General features: G+C 37.1%; 1 protein-coding gene and 1 long non-coding RNA gene across 4 annotated transcripts in view; both read right to left on the bottom strand.

The window, feature by feature from the left end:
• Stet (stem cell tumor) overlaps nucleotides 1-20,189 on the bottom strand; it is a 578,556-nt gene that overhangs the window by 133,124 nt on the left and 425,243 nt on the right. The window lies entirely within an intron of this gene.
• On the bottom strand, nucleotides 13,515-19,305 carry LOC143218693 (uncharacterized). The gene is made up of 2 exons (XR_013011144.1): nucleotides 17,977-19,305; nucleotides 13,515-17,935 (listed from the first exon to the last, which is right to left on the bottom strand). It is a non-coding gene; the product is annotated as an uncharacterized LOC143218693 (long non-coding RNA).

The raw sequence follows: 20,189 nt of genomic DNA, 5'->3' as shown, positions 1-20,189 counted from the left end.
CATTTTTGTAGTCCAAACAAAATAAATGAAAGTACAGGTCTCTTCAAAAGGTCAAAATAAAATTGCATTTTATATTTTTAATTTTAAAATTGTATTTGAAATAAATTAATTTTTTGTTTGAGATTATGAATGATCGTACAGGTTCTTTCATTTTTGCAGTTCAGCCAGAATGAATAAATGTACAGGTCTCTTCAAAAGGTCAAAATAAAATTGCATTTTATATTTTTAATTTTAAAATTGTATTCGAAATAAATTAATTTTTTGTTTGATATTATGAATGATCGTACAGGTTCTTTCATTTTTGTAGTTCAGTCAGAATGAATAAATGTACAGGTCTCTTCAAAAGGTCAAAATAAAATTGCATTTCATTTTTTAAATTTTAATATTGTATTTGAAATAAACAAATTTTTGTTTGAGATTATAAATGATCGTACAGGTTCTTTCATTTTTGCAGTTCAGCCAGAATGAATAAATGTACAGGTCTCTTTAAAAGGTCGAAATAAAATCAATTTCGCACTGCGCCGACTAGTACAATGCAACAAATCTCACGTATTTGAAATAAACAAATTTTTGTTTGAGATTATGAATGATCGTACAGGTTCTTTAATTTTGGAGTCCAACCAGGATGAATAAAAGTGCAGATCTCTTCGGAAAGTCGAAATAAAATCAATTTCGCACCGCGCCGACTAGAAACAATGCAAAAAATCATTCGAAATAAGCGAATTTTTCGTTTGGCGGCGCTAGAATTTTTCGCAGCGCTATAGGCAGTATTAGAGACCATATTCGGCGGCGGGTTTTAGAAGTATCGACCAGGCAACAAAGCAATTCGGCCAGCGGCGGATATTGGAGCCGGTGTATTTCGAAGAAACTTTTCCAGAACATTGGTTTCGAAATCAGTTTCGGAACTTCCGTTCCGATGCGGCCGATTCGAAAAAACTTTTTTTCGAAAACAATAAAAACCTATGGCTATATCGCAGCGGAGGAAGACAGACAACCGTGTACAACGAATCGTGTTCGGTAGAGATCGAAGAATTTTATTCGCAGAGTTCAGCAAAATTGCGATGGAGACCCAGATGCATGCGAAAGAGGGAGATCGTGAAGAGTTGAAGATGAAGAGGGCACAATGGAGGAAGAGAAGCCTCGAGGACACTCGTCGTTGATAAAGGCCAAGGCCAGAGAGGCCGTCAACGAGCGTTCGAATCCAGGCGATGGGTCTCCGAGTCTCCGAGCGTTTTCGGGCCAAAACTCGGGCCGGAAGTGCGAGCTGCTTGAAACTCGAGCCTGCACCGGTTCCGGCAAACAAGAGTCAGCTTCGGCAACTCGAATCCGGCGCCGGGGTTCATTGTTTGGATCGTCTCCGAAGCTACCCCTGTCCTCCCAAAGTTTCTAGCAGTTCTATACTCTAGAACCACGTTGATAGGTTCTCATAATCCCATAAGTCGAATGCCTCGGAGAGTCACCGGCGCAAAACGAGTCTGCCTGGCCTAATGAACTCGTTAACACGTCGACTGACGTGTCATCGACGCCTACGTCTTCGAATCATACTAGTATATGTATTCAGACACTTCTGCGCTGCTAACATCGAATGGTAAAGAGTGACATCACTTTTTTCTTTATTATAATTTATTTATGGAACTTTTACTAGCATATGCGTGACACTTTCCTGGTTAAAATGAGTCCAAGCACGATACAGCTCGCGTCATATTTTCCCGAGTAATCCACGCTTAAGCAGAACCTCTACTATGCGAAAATGTACTCCGAACTATGGCATGTTGGTACTCGTTTCAATCAGAAAAATGTCAGGAATATGTTGGTAAACGTGAATTAGCTTGTGGCGAGAAAATGGCGGAATGAGGTAGTCAGTGAGGATGCTCGTCTTGAACTATCTGTTACTTCCTTTTTCATACGAAATTTCTTCAGAAACACTTTGCCAGAGTTTCTGGCAAAACATCTTCTTCAACAGTTCTTCCTTTTGTTGCTGCATACATTTAAACTTATGGCATCTCGAAATAGATCTTGAAAAATTAAATTTCCTTCAAGTCTTCTAATGCTTCTACATATATTGAACGAGTTGAAAAATTGAAAGAAATGCTTGAATAAATGCCACAATAATAATTCTGTCGCCAAGACTGAATCGATAACCGCGAGCCTATTAATAGTATCGGAATGATTTTTCGAAAGTTCGCGACGTGAACAGCTCTTTTATAATATCCGAACAAAAGGGATTCAGTCCAGTGAAAGCTGTTCGAACTTTTCATACGCGCTCAAGTTTGAATAACTTTTTCGAGCGAAAGTCACTCACTTCAGCGAAGGCTACGTGACTGCATGAACATTTACTCTACATTCAATCTGAAACACTGAAGTTATTCCCCCCGTTTCCCACAGGTCGAGTTACTGTGAATTTTTCGTTCTCAATGTATTAAAAACCCTTCGGAACCAATTTATGGAACGTTCGAGGGAAAAGGTTTAGTTCGGATTGTCGTTAAATGATATTAAAAAATTGTAGAGATATAGTGTAGAGATATCCATTATTCAATTTATCGAAATGGACATTAGCTTTCAATTTTAAGTGTCGTCCAACAGACCCACTAGCCTTAACGCAGTCTCGCAAAATAATATTATTAACACACTCGTCACACGTGGATGAGAAATATGGTTCTCGTGCCGCGCCACTAACAATCTAAGCACACTCAGAAACAGCTGGCTTCCAACAGTCACTTGCCAACAATTACCAGCGCCAGTTCTATTGTCAAAAATCGCAGGAAATGAGGTCGTCCAACCTGAGAGGCGAGTTCTCGGAGTTCTCGCGAAAATTTCCTCTCGAGAAAAAAAAAAAGTGGAACAGTGACTTTCCACCCTCGATTGACCACCTCGATTCGATCTAAGGTTGGTCAGTTTGAAAAAGCGAGAGGTGGGGATGCGGAGAGTATACGAGGGTGGAAAGAATAGCATAGAGGGTGGTATGCGGGCGTGGGCGTGTGGGTGGGTAAATAGAAGGACTTGTCAACAAGAGGCTTTCGGTCGAGGTTTCGGTCGGTGAAGCGCTTTTGAAAAAGCTCTCTGGCCTCGGCCGCGGGCTCCTTTCGAGTGGCGAACCGGCGGGTAGTTGACGCAAAACTGGGGATTACCGGCCAGAGGACAACCTGCCACCTAACAAGTGACAATTACCGGCGCTAACGAGCGCCGGCCCCGCCTGCTGTGACTTGCTTCCTGCTTGGTTGCTTGGTTGTCTGCTTGCTGTGTGACCGCTAGCGATGGCTAGTCGAGTCGAGCGTGTTCGAACAGAAGGGTTGTCTTCGAGTCACTTCGGACCCGCTTCAGATTGTAGGATTCAGGATGGCTGGATAGAGAGGACAGGTTAGATATGATGTGCTGTGTCCAGCTAGGAGAGGCGGTTATGTATCAATTATATCGAATGGGGCGATTGAGTGAGGCAAGATTGTGCTTGGCCAAGTGGGACTATACTGCGACAGTTAAATAAGACAACAATACCCTGGGCTATGATGTGATATGACGGGCTGTGATGTACTCTGTTGAGCAAGAAGAGGTTGTATCAATTTGAGTGGGACAATTGAAATTGGCCGAGCAAAGACTGTGCTGAGCTAACCAGGACTACATATTGGGCGACAGTTAAATGGGACAGCACTGTATGCCAGGGTACAAGGTAAATATAATAGTATGATAAACTGTGGAAAATAGATTGTAGGATTAAGGACGGCTTGATAGAGAGGATAGGTGATATGAGAGGATATGATGTGCTATGTTCAGCTAGGAGAAGTTGCTATGTATCATTTATACATATTGCATGGGACGATTGAGTGAGGCAAGATTGTGCTTGGCCAAGTGAGACTATATTGCGGCAGTTAAATAAGACAACAATACCTTGGGCTATGATGTGATATGATGAGCTGTGATGCACTCGGTTGAGCGAGAAGAGGTTGTATCAATTTCAGTGGAACAATTGAAATTGACCGAGCAAAGACTGTGATGAGCTAAGCGGGACTATTGGGCGACAGTTAAATGGGACAGCACTGTATGCTAGGGTACAATGTAAATAATATGATAAACTGTGGAAAATAGATTGTGTAGGATTCAGGATGGCTGGATAGAGAGGACAGGTTAGATATGATGTGCTGTGTCCAGCTAGGAGAGGCGGTTATGTATCAATTATATCGAATGGGGCGATTGAGTGAGGCAAGATTGTGCTTGGCCAAGTGGGACTATACTGCGACAGTTAAATAAGACAACAATACCCTGGGCTATGATGTGATATGACGGGCTGTGATGTACTCTGTTGAGCAAGAAGAGGTTGTATCAATTTGAGTGGGACAATTGAAATTGGCCGAGCAAAGACTGTGCTGAGCTAACCAGGACTACATATTGGGCGGCAGTTAAATGGGACAGCACTGTATGCCAGGGTACAAGGTAAATATAATAGTATGATAAACTGTGGAAAATAGATTGTAGGATTGAGGACGGCTTGATAGAGAGGATAGGTGATATGAGAGGATATGATGTGCTATGTTCAGCTAGGAGAGGTTGCTATGTATCATTTATACATATTGCATGGGACGATTGAGTGAGGCAAGATTGTGCTTGGCCAAGTGAGACTATATTGCGGCAGTTAAATAAGACAACAATACCCTGGGCTATGATGTGATATGACGGGCTGTGATGCACTCGGTTGAGCGAGAAGAGGTTGTATCAATTTCAGTGGAACAATTGAAATTGACCGAGCAAAGACTGTGATGAGCTAAGCGGGACTATTGTGCGACAGTTAAAATGGGACAGCACTGTATATGCTAGGGTACAATGTACTATGATAAACTGTGGTATAATTCAGACTGGATAAGGCATTACGAGATTTAACCAGACCCCTTCCTGGTAATCATTTTTTCGAAAACAAATTTTCAATTTTCGGTGAGAGTAAAATTGGAAAATAGAAGAAATATGAGTTCGTTCAAGGTTAGAGGACCTTCCTTAAAGGACAGAATCGATCGAAGCAAACTATGTTCAAGAGGCCAGACTGCATCTATGCACTCGAAATAGATTTCGTATGCACCTGACGCCCTCGGAAAAGCCAGGACGTCGAGGCGCCTTGTTCCTCCACCCGAAGAAATATCATCGAACACCTATAAAGACGTATCTAAATTTTATTGTCGCCTATATCTCATTTATGGCACTCTGTAAAACCTGCTGCGACTTTCATGCGCGATGAAATATGACCTTTTTGTAACTGACAGGGGAAAAAAGGCTCTCTAGAGGAGCAAAAGAGATTTGTATGTATCCACTTTCCACAAGAGATTGCTAAAATACTGACCGGGTTTAATGTACGTGTTCAACGTGTTATGCTTGTTCATTCTTTCAAAAATTGCTGTAACTTTTTTAATAATTATGGTAACAACGGATTTTTTACTCAAAAAGAATATAAACGGATGAAATGGTTAAATTTACAATACGACTTTGAATAAATAAATTAAACTTACTGTTTTCTGTCGATATTCTTATAGAGCACGAAAAGACGAATTCAACGAGTACCATGATCATACCTTTCTGATCAACCATTCTCGAGATACTCATGTTCGAAAAAACAATTTTCCGTGTTTTCAAACACGAATATCTCGAGTTTGAATGATCAGAAAGGTATGATCATGGTACTCGTTCAATTCGTATTTTCATGCTCTATAAGATTATCGAATAGAATTTATACGATCGTATAAAAAAAAAGGAATTTTCTAAAAAGATACCGAGATAAACTCTTGAAATAGTGCAAATTCGTGTGAATATCTCCGCATATAAAAAACCTGTATAAATATTCTACACTGTTACGTTACAAAAAAAGGAAACAATGTAAAATGCTTCGAAGCGTCACTTTTTGTTGAAAGTATAACATACCCCCGCGTTAATTGGCAACACGAATTTTCCTTTTTCTCGGATTCACGTTTCGGAAAACTGCAATGGCGGAAGCTGAAGTCGCGAAACCCAGGTGAAACGTTGTTCCGGATAATTTTTAATTGACAAGCATTGATCGCCCGGCTCTCGCTCCTTCCATTTTCACCAGAACAAAAAATGCCCAAATTTTTTGTTTGCAAAATTTATTGTGTTCGCTCTGTAGACGTTAACTCGTTATTTGTTTGGCGCACGACTTCTGCTCGGATGGATTTTTGCCGGCCGTATAGTACGACTCCAAAAACCGGAACCTTTTTTTATTGCTTAAAACGCATAGTTTCACGATTAATCTACCTTTGTTCGATGCGACTGAAATTATTCGCATTCTCTGTTTAGTTGACCATTTTGAAAATATCGTACTCCATTTTTCCCGGAGCAAATTGGCGGGTAAAGCCGTAAATTCAAACGAAATTCCGCGATCATCAATGAATTACGTCGAAAATAATCGTTTAAAGCAGAGCAGAGCCGATAAAATATTTTTCCAAACTCGATTTATCAACGTTTCGAAACTTGTTAATAAAATTCCCTTTCAAAATGGCGATTCGCTTCGCCATTATACGGCAGAGAGGACGACCATAAGAAATTGATTAAATTTTAATCGTTTTAAACAGAGATTATCCGATCGAACATTTTTAAAAATATGGCCGTTTTGATGGGCCTTTGCTCGCAAAATTCAATAACAAAATTTGGCTTTCAATACTGTATCAATATGGTAATATAATGAATTATTCGCGTGTGAAGCTGATGGCGTTTAAACGCGCCTGATTGCTCAACGATTCCGTTTTTGATGATATTAAGGGGGTCATAGCTGGTTAACAATATCAAAGCAGCGTGGTTTTTATAAATTTTATCTGGCAAAATTATACAACTTGTGGTAATTTCTGCTGAAAAATTGTAAAATTTTGTTATTACTTTGCGCAAAAATCGACCATAACTTCTCAATAGCTAAACATTTTGAAATAAAAAAAATTCTGATATACTCTTCTAACCTCAAAAAGATTGTTTGCATAAAGTTTAGCGGTTCTTGAGAAAAAAAAATGGTGGAAGATCTTTTTTGATCGAAAGTGTTCAGCACGTTACGGCAGACTTGTCATTGTCGAGTGAGGTGTGAGGAAAAAATGGCGTTTGATCAGCTTTCGATAATATTTGCAGTGCGCTCGAGGTTGTCGTCGATCACCCAAAAATCGACGGCTAAAAAATTCCGCTGTCGGCATAAGTAGAACGACGAAGGTCCCTTCCGAAGTCGATTTTTTCGCCGACTCGAGCTTGCACATCCTTTCTCTCCCTTCGCTTTTTTTTTCTCTTCCCCACGATTTTACCCCCGGCGTGGTTCCGATAAAATTAAAATCAATTTACCCGCGGGACCGTGTAATTTGGTCGTGAATACCCATTAACGCTTCTCATTTCTTCGCTGAAATAGTCTGTAAACATCAACTTTCGAGTTCTTCGTTTTCCGGACGCGACGTCGCGAGAGCTCTCGCCTAACTAGAAGTAACGATTAAAATTCATGAGGTTATCGATCTCCGGGAAATCTAGATTAAAAGCATTTTTTACCGTTGGAGATAGTTTTTCGAACGCTGAAACATTTATTCCGATGAAAGCTCGTCGTCAAATAATTGACATTCGTGAAAGGTGAAACAACGAAATAGTTTGTTTGATTGGTTTCCTACATACAATTTGATTGTGTCAATTGTTTCTCGATGGCAGGAACAATTTTTAAGATAATAGCAAAAATACTAAAATATTTAATATTTTCAGATACATTTTTTTAATCGAACCCGACTGTTTTTCGTTGATATTCTTGTAGAGCATGAAAAGACGGTTTCAACGACCTATACAACTACACCAATCCGATTACATAATCTCGAGATATTCGTGTCTGAAAGCGTTAAAATTTTATCTTTCAGATACGAATTTCTCGAAATGAAATTGTCGGGATGGCATAGTCATGGAGGTCGTTGGATTCGTCTTTTCATGCTCTACAAGATTACCGAAAATAATTTGCACGATCCCATTGAAAAAATATTGATGGTATTAAAAATTTCATCATAGTGTTCCAAAGCGACGAATTAAATTGATTTACATCGGAGATATTAGTTAGTTGACAACAAGCAGAGTAAAAGGCTCGTCGGGACGGAGATACCGGGGGATCGACAACTTTTTCGTTGCCGCGTAATAATTTCGTCGTTGCCACTTTGCAAACTACGCGGCGCGACAGGGATTTGCAAATTGAATACACTTCGGCCGCCGTATTTACTTGGTTTCCGTCAGTGGTGGTAGTCTGTCGGGTATTCTATTTGGACGGCGAGCCGTTATGGGATGTAGTCTCGAAGAAAATGTGAAACTTTATCCGGAGTTGCGGACGAGACGGCGAAGAATACGGAGAAATGGGGGTTGAAAAATAGTTCTTTTCGTTACTCGAACAAATCCATAATTTCTACCTTCACCCGAGGCCCCTCTTTTTTCGCTTATACTCTCGCGAAAAATGGAGCTTTATCCCCCAAAATGATTATTCACGTTCGCCACAAAACAGACCTTTCAATTTCATCAAATTTTTGCTAAAGTCTACTTTTAAGGGGTTAGAAAAATCTGAAAAAGATTGGAATAACACAGAATTTCATTAGATGTAGTGCAATTTCAAATTTATGTATTTCAAATATAATATTCTGCGTCCTCTTTGGAAAATTCGCCAAAGCCATTTGTGCGTTTCCTGTCTCCAGATAAAGATCGCGCGGCTGTTTACCTTGTTACAGATTTTATTTCGATTAAATTCACTGCGGAGCGGCGCACGTTCCGCATCTGCTGTTTTTCATTTTGGCGAGCAGATTTCGCAATGAAACTGTAATCGAGTTTCAAACACAGATAATAAATAACACGACCAACTTTCGGCTCTCGAAAAACGCACCTCGGACATCGCGATACAGGACGTGTGTTTTCAACAGATGAAATTATTATTTTACTAAATATTTTCATTGGTTTGACACGTGTGTGCACACGATCGCGCGTTTCACGTAGATCCGACGTTTTGCGGAATATTTATTGCAAAAACATTCGTTCGCGAGTCGACAAGTACGCGAAGTGACGTCTTTGTAATACGCAATGTTATGTATAGTATTTCATGTCAATTTATTGCATTAGAAGAAAGCGTAACAATGAATTAGAAACCCAAGATTTATTTTTATCAAACAAAATTCAAACGGATCATTTTTGGCAAATTTATCTTCATTAGAATTGCAAGATTTATTTTAACATTAAACGAAATCCAAACTGGTAATTTTCAGAATAATTTCCGCCCAGATTTTTAGAGGGGTGTAAAAATTAATTGTATTTTATTATAAGCGTAAAATTGACCTTAATTAGAACTGCAAGATTTATTTTATTGTCGAACAAAATCCGAACTATAGTAATTTTCAAAATAATTTCCTCCCAGATTTTTGGGGGGGTGTAAAAATTCACGACGATATTCTGCCGATATTTCACTGTATCGAGATCACCGCGATTTCGGGGGCCCGTCGGGATTTATCGTTATTACGTTAACAACGATCGCGGATACCGAAAAGCCTGTTTATCGTTCGCGTTCGCTCGCGCGGCCTGTTAGAATAGATAATTAAATACGAGAGGCTTAACACTTCGGTGCGTGGGTGGGGTGGGGAGGGGGATGACCGTTTAACGATGCAAATTATTAGGCCGATTAACCCGGCCCGATGATCGAAACCGGAACTGCAAACAATCGGCTGCTCTATTCAAATTTCCATTCTAGAGTTTCTGAATGAAAAAGTGGGGGAAAATATTCTTTTAAAATGATTTTTGCAATTCAAAATTTAATGGAAAATTAGTAGGCGTCGTGTGATATAAAACTTGATACTGAATGGCTCTTTAAAGATTGCTATAACATAATCTTAGAAAAGGAAAATCATTTTAAAAAAAAAATTATGTCGAGCTTTTTAAGGGTTGCAAATTTTTGTAGACTTGCATAGGAGCTAGAAAACAAAACAATTTCTATGTCACTAGATTTATTTTGTTTTAATAGATTGAATATAGTTTTCATATAGTTTTTTGAACTACAATTTTCAAAAAATATGTTCAACTACTTCTGCACATATACAATTCAATTTTATTCGTTTAACTAATAAACATCAGTCACTGTCAAGACCAAAAGCTCTCGTATATTGCCAAAACTCACCCCTGTGTTCTAACACCAACAGCTGTCGCGACTGCCACCGCACTAAGCATAATTAGGCGACTCGTTCTACCCGTGGACAGTGATTCTACACGAAAATCGGCCCGTCAAAATGCACATTTGCAAAACAAATGGCACGAATCACGACTCATTTCGTTCTCGTTTCAAAATTCACCAATCTCCCGGGCTCGCACAACTCGAAACCGAAAATGTCGATGTTGTAACGATGGATGTAGGTGGCCGCAATAATTTCTGACCTGTTTCGCATGTTGTGCCGATACCACTGCCGTATTGTCGGCGAATAGACGACAAATCGTCCCCGGCGCATAAACACAATAGATTATTACTGTCTACCGATTGTCAACGACTTTGTCGTGCACCGTTGATATTACAGCAAATATCCCACAACCCCGGCTGCGTCGATAAAACACTGCAAGTCGTGTGCAATCGAGTCGTCGACATCGCCGAGCGCGCGATGTCCGCCCTCTACAAACACGATCCTCGATATCTCTATAATTGCGACAGTATGGTCGCCGCGATACTACGAGAACCACCCCTAATACCGCGAATTAGTATATCCCGCCAAAATACGATTTCTGATTTTACCATGTTTTTATGAGCTCGCTTTCTTGTCCGTCTGTTTGTCTGTCTGTTAGGTACAAATTTTGCAATTATTTTAAACTAACTTTCCGATAAGCTAGAGACTTGAAATTTTAAACATAGCTCAGAACTGGATGACAATGCAATATTTTAAAAAAATTTTAAAAGCCTATACGTTTAGGAGATATAAACTATTAAATTTAACCGTTACACCTCTCCGCGCGACGCTCGGTAGTACGTGATCGCGTTCCCACTCGTTAGGAATCTGTATGGGGCTAGGAAAAATTATTTTGTACTTCTTAGTCCGTTTTAAAGATGTGGTATTTTTTAAAAATTTATTTTGTCTATAAATTTGTTATTAAGAGGACCAAGATTGCAAATTTATTATTTTGTTAATTTTGCATTAAGCTAGACAATATAAGCTAGTACTCGCCCAAACCGCTTTCGGAAAAATCAATTTTTGATTGATGAACGGTCACAGTCACAATAGCTGTCCACCCTGCGCGTATATTGCAAGCCTGAAGCAATAGGAATCGTGTGGACAGCTATTCTGACTACGATGTCTACCTTTGTTTCTACCGATAGTCAACAATTTTTTAAATACATAAAATTATGTTTCTTTGAAAAGTCAAGATATACATATTATTGTATGGAGTTTGAACAATATTTCTTAAAAATTTTAGTCGTATATTTGCAATTGGAAGGACGTGGTACATAGTTTTGCAAAAGTTCGTGAATTTTTGATCGGAATTGTTTTTTGTATGTAAAAATGAAAAAAAAAAGTATGAATTGGATGTTTACTTTGAAGAATGTTATTGCAAATTTTTATCGAAATTGGTCCACAGTTATTTAGTTGTCGTATTTCGTTTCTGCCTCAAGCGATTTTTTGGTGGGTCGAAATTTGATTTTAGAAAAACAGAACTAGGAAATGGGAGTTTATATGGAAATCTCTGCGATGAACTGATAACGGTTGAATCGTTTGGCATTGTTGTATCGAAATAAACAACCATCTGCAAAAAACTGATGGCCTTCAGAATTAATTTAAATACTAACACTTCCAAGTTTATTAAAATTTTGTGTAGCCATATTATTTATCCATTTTAGATAATGCATCTTTTAAAAATTGATCGTTGAAGGTGTTAAGGGAAAAAATTGTTAAAAATGCAGTCTTTATGAGATAGCATATTTTCTTCAAACGCAACAGGTGTCCTAATAGTTATGGACAGGAATGTGCTGTATACATGCATACATATACATAATATGTACTCATAAATATAATAACGGATATCTGTGAAACGACCATTACATTATGATCAAACGAATGTTTAATAATCTTTTTCGATAACATTTTTTAAGGGATGATACCCCTCAAAATTAAATTATGGCACCACCAAAAAAATAGAGTTTCATTGTATAGACGCACAGTTTTAATATTCTTTTAATTTTTGAAGTTGTCGATTACGTTATAATCGAATGAATTTTAAATTATTTTTAAGAAATGATCGCCCCTCTCAGAATCGAATTATGGCACCACCAAAAAAATAGAGTTGCATTGTAAACGCACAGTTTTAATATTCTTTTAATTTTTGAAGTTGTCGATTACGTTATATAATCGAATGAATTTTAAATTATTTTTAAGGGATGTGATCGCCCATCTCAGTATCGAATTATGGCACCACCAAAAAATAGAGTTGCATTGTAAACGCACAGTTTTAATATTCTTTTAATTTTGGAAGTTGTCGATTACGTTATATAATCGAATGAATTTTAAATTATTTTTAAGGGATGTGATCGCCCATCTCAGTATCGAATTATGGCACCACCAAAAAATTTAGAAAATTTTGAAGTTGCTTAATGTTCTTTTGTAGTTAATGGTGTTATGTAAATGATGTGAGTTGAAGACAGGAGGACTTTGTTCTTGCACGCGAGACGTTTAGACTGGAAGCTCATCAAGAGCAGTTAGAATGATATTCGCCGTCAGGTGGATACTCATTTGTCCACTATGAACGACGACACCCGGAAACAGTACCATTTACGTCCGACAACCGTGCACGTTTCTCAACTATTCTAATGAATTGTCTCTGAGCATTGAAGCTAATGACACTTCAGGAATTATTGATAGTTTTACACCGTCCCCTCTGTTTGCCAAGTGCTGGGTCTAGAGCGAAATTGTCACATGCGCACTGATCACCCTAATCGTTCCCTATAAAATTAATTTTTGCAACTAGAAACTGCAGATCGTGATCCGAAATAAAAACTTTCGAAATCAATTCCAGAAAAATGTTAAATAAAATTGTAATTTACAATATATAATTTTAATATATTTATACCTGCGTGTAATTTATAACATAATTTTGACACATTTGATATAATTATCTATTCCTAGTTTATTTAAAAAATACGCAAGCATATATCTAAATTTGTGAATCAAAGAAATAATATTTGTATGTTGTCTATAAGTGAACAATAAATTGCTAATTAACTTAGGGCTCGCGTAATTAAATTATTGATTTAGGGTTTACGTTAACGCCTAAAATGATCTCGAGGATATAAATCTACGTGTATAGAATAAACAAAAAGAAATTCGATACGTGAGAGTAAAATGAACAGCGAACACGATATCACTCTGATGGAATATCACTTCCATCGAATCAAAATAATATCGTGTTCACGGTACATATTAATTTCAAATATTTTTCTACTCCTTTCATCATTCTCGTTGCATGCACCCATTTTTGTTTGATTGTGTGTAATATATTTTTTATAGTCACGCTTTGTTTAAATCAATCACAATTGTTCATGGATTGACAGAATGAAATAGGATTTATTTTATCAATTTCAATTAAACGGACTAACTTTTAAAAATTCCCAAATCGGATTATCTTCAATTTATTAGAATTAAAGAATTTACATTATAAAAATGATGCAAAATTAATAGACTGCAGAGCGTGTGCAATATTCGTCCAGAGACGTGTTAATTCGTTGAAATACGTGGAAATAAATTCTAAAAACCGCTGGTTCCAATATAGTTCTTACAATGTCTTCACTCTGTGCGTCGTTCCAAGAAAAATAAATAAAGTCGAGTACGCTAGGGCACGAAAGAGACTCCAATGTATAGATGTGTATGTTTTTGTCCGAATCATTTGGCTCGAATGAAACGAAAACACTCTGCTGGCTGAGTTACGGCGTCCCAACGTAAACAATACCTACAATCTAACCATGTCGGCATTCTCATTTTCATAGAGGACCCTCAACTACACATGATATCCAACGGACTTGCAAAAGTTGTAAAAAGGAATTTTTTTTAAATGAAACGTGTGGAATTAATTTTCACTTTTTGAGTAAAATACTGTACATTTCCGATTTTAATAATCTACCAAAATTATGGAAATGTGTTAGACAATTATATTTTCTCTTTGACGAAGATCTAAAAATAATGATTGAATTTTATGCAAAATAAAAATTGTCTACATCAATTATAGGAAATAATCTTTAAATTCTCTCCTAATTTTCTAATTTTTTGCATTAATTTCAAGGTAGAAGGGCTACATTCCGTGTTTTAAACATTTTTATGTGTTACAAATATCTGAAAATATCGTCCACGTATTTCTTCGCTGAAAACATAAAATATTCAGCAAAAAACTAGAATAATAATGTCCTGTGTAAATAATTACATTTCAGGTGCACAGTTCGACTGTGAAATTGGTCGAAATACTGCAAAATGGCGGCGAAATGAATGATATCCTCGAGCACACTGTGTCAGAGGAAAATATTAAATTGGCAATATTGTTTTCAGTCTGTCGCTAGTTGAAAGTTATTTGCGAGGGAAATATAATTAGAACGGAGAGCTAAATCCTGATAAAGTTAATCCGACATACATATTTTTCACTTTTTCCTTTCCCCGTTGTATCAAAAAATAAACAGTCGCGACCATAAGAAAGAATATTCTCAAAATCAACCTCTAATTAAATTTACAAATAAAATCATGACAACAATAATCATAATTATTATGAGAATTCGAAAGAAAGCATTTATTTATTCGCGGATTATTATTAAAACTCGCTAAAGTAAATAATTAAAAAATGTTTCAATTTATATTATCATAAAAATCAACAATGTGATTACTGTTTCGCAGCCGTTTCCGCTAAATTTTCGCACAAAGAAAATTTACAAGCTCCAGCTGGAATCCATGGGGCCTCCTGGCATTTAATTTCCTCTTTAATTATTTTAAATCGTGCACATTTAAATTACAACATTTCGCCCAGGAGAATTATGTGCAAACTAACTTCAGCAATGTGCGAAAGCAACCCGGACTATCCAATCCCGTTACAATGTTCAATAGTTGCACGGATAATAATAATTACAATGCCGGCGGTTGTTGATATTATTGTAACTATGCAAGCAGATCGGTTTATTAGGTTTGGAACCAGCGTATCTTCTCAGTTAGCTGTACACGTATGATTGGTTGACTCTAAGGCCAGAGAATTCTCATGGTAAATTACAAAGGAATTAAAGGGTTTGTTATATACGGTGATTAGAGCCTCCCGATTTCATAGTAATTTCTATAATAAAGTGTAATTATCAAGATCGAGATTCCGTTAGGCTTTGATGAAGTGCTAATTGTGTTTTTAATTTTAATTTACACTATGTCAGCTGCACAAACAAGAAAACTCTGTAGCTAAAAAAAAGCGACAAACAAGAAGATACAACTCGTAAAATATTAAGAATTTTAGCCCGAAAAAGTTATATGTTATATGCTCCACACATGACGGCAAATAAGCATGCAAAATTTCATCGCAAAATTCTTCACCAAATCCGCAAAAAAGAATTCCCAAAGTCAGCCTCTAACAAGGGAAGGACCAAAAGTGTCCGACTTCGATTTTGATAATTTTTTGTGAGATGATGATATATGGATCCCTAATTATATGTATATGCAAAATATTAGGTGTAGTTACTCAATAGTTTTAAAAATATAAACAATTGAACTTTCGCGCAACCTGCTTACACGGCTAATGGAAGGGATGAAACTTTAATTGTTTATATCTTTAAAACTATTTAGTAACTACGCCTAATATTTTGCATACATAATTAGGGATTCACAAACCATCATCTCACAAAAAATTATCAAAATCGAAGTCGGACAGTTGGGTCCTTCCCTTGTAAATGATATTCTAGAGCAAATGGGCGTTCAAGAGGATGTTCCCACCCGACGAAGATTAGAATGGAGATGTACTTCATGATCTCAGCACGATTTCTCGGTATAATGTTCTCAGAACCGACCTATGGTCGCAGTCGGCAGAACCGAGGAAAAGCTGCTAGGGGGGAATTTATTTTGTTCGATTTCACGAAATACAATACGTGGAACTATTGTTCACGATCTTGTTCTGCACAATCTCCGGCAAATTGGTCCAGCTATCGGACGATGACACTGCAAATACAGGTTTATTGCAACATGTGCAATTGGATGAAATAAAGTTCTCGAGGAGCCCTCTCTGTCTCGCACTTGAGCTCTGCGCAGTCCCCATACTCGAAGGATCAATGGGACACTAATGGACACACTGGATCGTTGCGGCAAAAAATATTTCTGTTGCACTTTGTGTGTCGATCCCCTCGTTGCGGATCGAGTACTACTTTTAGAAATTCTAATTGGTGGCTTTTTATGCAAATTATTTCTGTTACTGAATTCGAGTGTCGTTAACACTTTGTGCTACTTAATATGTTGTTGAATTTATTTTACAAATTGAATATTTTCAGAAATGATGATCGATAATTTTAGCTAGAAATTGTTTACACTGTGTAAAAAGTATTCGTACGTTTATAATTGATTATAAAAGATCAGGTCGTTTGGCACAGTTATAAAAAAGTTATTCTGTTTTAAAGGGTGTACGAATACTTTTTACACACACTGTATATTAATAAATGTTGCCAAACCAAAATAGTGCATTTGTGTGCAAATATAGCGATATAAAATATCAGTAGAATTTTTTTGTACCATCTGCAAACGTCAGAAAGTAAAAAACATAACTAGAAGGAACGCTCCTCTAATATAAAAACTGAAATGTCAGAGTGATCCTTTTAAAAAGGACGTCCCGAAAGCCGTAGGAGGATCTATAAATACGCGGATTAAAAAAGTCGATGTTTTAAAAGTATGTATAAAATGTCTCCTCTAAAAAACTTTATTGAAAAATTCGTGAAAATGACGACTTTACGTGAGCGCATAAAAGAAGTATTACATAGTAAGTATGAAGTGCACTCTGGCAGACGTGTTTTTCTGGGGACAGTGTTTGCCACATAAAATAACAACGAGAATATCTCTCGCTAATTTATTTAAATAACTTTGAAAACTGTCGAACACTATCGATTTTTCTGCTTTAAAGAAACACAAAATTCTTTACAATAATATATTTCCTAATGGTGAATTTTATAAATTAAATTCTTGTTCAGTTAAACATCAGAATGAAGGAAGATTTACTTGTCTCCACTAAAATAATATTTACAGCGAAACTGACAATACGAACAATTCTCATATTTATCAAAGTGAGAGCCATAATAAACGCATAAAGGTCTGCGCAGTGCAAAAATAATAAAATATTAATAAATCCTAATAAAAGCTCACTACCAAACGCGAAATCAATCTCGGCATACAAATGAAACAAAGAGGTGTCAGGAAAGGGTCATAAATAAAGTTATTCAAAACATAAAATCCTCACGGCTGTGACAACAATTGCCCGAGATAGAGCGCAAAAAATCTCCTCGAAACACCTCACCCTTTCATTCCATCGCCTCAGCTTATGCAATTTCTAGGATCCGATGCACAGTCGTTGCATCTGCATAAAACCCCGCGACACTGTTGCTCGACAATAACCAAAACGGTGAGATGCAAATTAAGAACGAACCAAAGGAGAACACGAATCGGATACAGAGAAAGAACAGAATAATGGCCGAGTTTGATCTCCGATCAGCCGATGATGCAATTTTTCCCGTGCATCTGGAATCGTCGAGACAATATTCATCATCGCCAGGGGCCCTCGGCGCTGTTTATTCACCGTAGAAAGGCTTGCATAACACGCAACTAATGGGACGAGCCCCATAAAACGGGAAAAGCGATCGGAAATCAGAGAGAGAGCACGATGGGAGCCTTTGTTACGGATGCTTCTCAACAGAGAGATGCATTGGGGCCTGTTACTGTTATCAAATTTTTTATTGCTCGTGTAAAAAAAACTGTTTTTCGAGCCATGGTCCATTACAATATCTTGTTACGAATTTTTTATATTTTTTTTTTGTAACAAAAATGACAGCGAGGTTATTTTTTGTCGACGTAGATCTGTTTCTAGAATGTCTGAGATTATTTCTCTAAAATATTGTTCCTTTCAAACAAGAAGTAAAAAAGTTACAGTTAACTTTCCTCGGCACCAACTGAAGCTCTTCTAGCTTCCAAACTAATCGAGTCACGACTTTTCAATTTTTTAACAAAGATAACAGTAAAATTACTGCTTTTTGCACACACGTATCTCTTCCTAGAACGTGTAAGATTGTTGTACTAAATTATTGTCCCCTTTCAACAAGAAATAAACAAGTTTTGCTTAGTTATCTTTAGAACATTTCCTGAAAGTCATCTGTAGCTTCGAAGCCAATTGAGTCACGACTTTTTAATTTTTTAACAAAGATAACTGTAAAATTATTGCTTTTTGCACACACACATCCCTTCCTACAATCCGGAACATTGCTCCCCCGAAGCATCAACCCCTCTGATGCAAAAATAAAAAAGTTACGCCTAATTTTTCCCAGACGATTCCCTAAGTTCTAGCATCGAGGCTCAAATCCTGTGAATTTTCCCGAAAAATCGTAAAAAAACGCAATGAAAAGAGGAAAGAATACATGTTTGTGCGGAAGCAAATCAAAGATTTTTCGGGTGGCCAGTACTGGCCAGTGTCTTTTCAAAGAGTTCGTTTCCAAGGTTCATCGACGCGTGTCACGTCCGATCATATTCGGACGAAACGTTCTATCAAACCTCTACCGTGAGACGTCGGCACAAGCAATTATTGAAAAAATAATTACCGTGAAACACTCGAGCAATTAACGCGACCGCGGAGCACGGCACTCGTAATGTCGAGAGCCTCTGCGTCGCGTTTTTCGGCAAATTAACTCCCGCGCGATGCTGATACAATTAATCGTGCTCCATCGTCGACACCTGGTTTCGATGGTCCTGACACACGCTGATCCCGAGACACGAGATGAAAATTTTCGAAATTTCCTTCGGCCGATAAATAAGGATTTTGTTTTCCATGTCGACAGATCAAATTTCTCCGTACAAAGTTGACCGCCATTTTCACACTCGAACTACCGAATGAGTCACAATGAGTTGCTACTGATTTGTTCTATTAGAAATATTAAAATTATATAAATATGTTTTTCTAAGAAATTTTTTTAGTCTACTTCTCTATTGAAGTACATATTTAAACAAAACTGGTACAAGGTCTAAACAAATGCAATTTTATCATTATAAGGCAATGCCACAATTGCGTTTAGTGCTCGGTAGTTCTAGTGTTAATTTGAATAAAGTTGTTAGAGTGGTTCCAGTTATTGTTGCGACGGTAAATAGTTAAGTATGTACTTCCACAAATGCAAGGATTTTCTTTTATTAGTCAGCAATGTGATCTTTAATTTTTTCTTTATTCTAAGAACTATTTTAGTGCCTAAAATAAATTTGTATTTTATTTTGATAGATGTGTGTGTGTGTAAAATAAATTTTTATCTTATTTTATTCAGTGAAATTATAATGTCTTTTATAGTACACAGTCAAATTCATTCTTTTATGCTAGTTTTACTACAAGTTTTTACTTCAAAATATTTAATATAATTGTTCATCAATTTTTTTTAACCCCACCTCAAACGTAAAACACATTTATATTGAATAAAAATAAAGAAACGTCAAAGCCCCCGCAAGAAAAGTGACACAATTCAAAAGTGCAGCATTTGAGAAAAATCAATGGCGATCAATGATGATATTTTTCAATGACAACCTCAAAATTGCCATTTTTTGACGTGTGTCACTTTTCTATTTAGTGGGAGTGCGACTTGTGTTACAATATGCAGAAAAAAGAATGAAAAACAGAAAACACAAGCAAGGTCAAAGAGGTGCAGCCGTAGCTAACATTTCAGATAAGCTAATCGCTGAAGACGTAGTTCGTAATAAACTAAAGTAACGCGACATTTCCATAAAATGTAACACAAGGTGACATAAATACAGCTATGTAGTGGATGATGTGTAAAATTACAATTGTTCGGGATCACCAAAAACTAATAGAGAAAGTAAGGGGACATTAACTTTGCCTGATAGAAAGACATTAAAACTTTATTGTCGATCAAATTGGAAACAAAGTTTGCCAAGACTGTAAATGTCATCCTAAATGTGCAAGTTTCTCTACACTGTTCCGAGTACTGAGCGTGTTTTATTTCG

The sequence above is a fragment of the Lasioglossum baleicum genome, chromosome 20 (assembly GCF_051020765.1).
Source record: "Lasioglossum baleicum chromosome 20, iyLasBale1, whole genome shotgun sequence".
Lineage (NCBI taxonomy): Eukaryota > Metazoa > Arthropoda > Insecta > Hymenoptera > Halictidae > Lasioglossum > Lasioglossum baleicum.
The sequence above is the reverse complement of the archived record's forward strand: the minus strand, read 5'-3'. Positions and strand labels throughout refer to the sequence as shown.